The sequence below is a fragment of the Chrysochloris asiatica genome, unplaced genomic scaffold, assembly GCF_000296735.1.
Source record: "Chrysochloris asiatica unplaced genomic scaffold, ChrAsi1.0 scaffold00138, whole genome shotgun sequence".
NCBI lineage: Eukaryota > Metazoa > Chordata > Mammalia > Afrosoricida > Chrysochloridae > Chrysochloris > Chrysochloris asiatica.
Genome location: NW_006408656.1, coordinates 6,844,657 through 6,845,351, shown reverse-complemented (window position 1 = coordinate 6,845,351; position 695 = coordinate 6,844,657). Strand labels below are relative to the sequence as shown.

Sequence of the window (695 nt, the reverse complement as noted above, 5' to 3'; positions counted from 1 at the left end):
CTTCCAATGACAAAATGCATTCTAATATGGTCTTTCTAGTACTTCCAATGACAAATGTCTAAGGGTAGAATTCAAAATGGATCAATTTGGTGTTATTATATTAGGTTCATGAAATATAACTATTTTTTGTTTTGCATTATTCAGTAGTGACCTCTGAAGGCTTATGAAGAGAAACATGAAAAAACCAATGCTGATCTGGTCAACAAGATGGAACCAGAGCCTGTGCTGGCCATCCCGGGGGTCTCGATCCCCTCTGGGGTGAGTGCTACAGCCCCAGCTAGTGTCCCAGCGGAGGCTGTTCTGAGTTCAGGCAGCCACCCGGCCATCAACGATGACCAGAAGGCTCTCAGTACTTCGGGAGAGGACACCCTCAGTGACTCAGATGATGAAGACCATGAAGAGGAAGATGAAGAAGAGGAAATTGACGTGGTTACAGTGGAGAAGCGACGTTCTTCCTCCAAGAAAAAGGCTATCACCACCTTCACCATCACAGTATGTCCCAAGTATGGCCCAGCTCTGGGTCCTGGGAGGCTCAGTCAGGTGAGCTGATCATCAAATGCTGTGTCTCCATTCACCAGCAACACAACTATGCCGCCCCCTCACCCTATGTGGAGAATGAAGATGCACAAGAAGAAGATTAAGAGTGAAATGTGGATGATCAGAGCTCAACTAAAAGAAGAAAGAAGAGGAAAAAA

General features: G+C 45.8%; 1 pseudogene; it reads left to right on the top strand.

Annotated features, from left to right (window-relative positions):
* Positions 1-207: 207 nt before the first annotated feature.
* LOC102832928 overlaps positions 208-695 on the top strand; it is a 14,348-nt pseudogene continuing 13,860 nt past the window's right edge.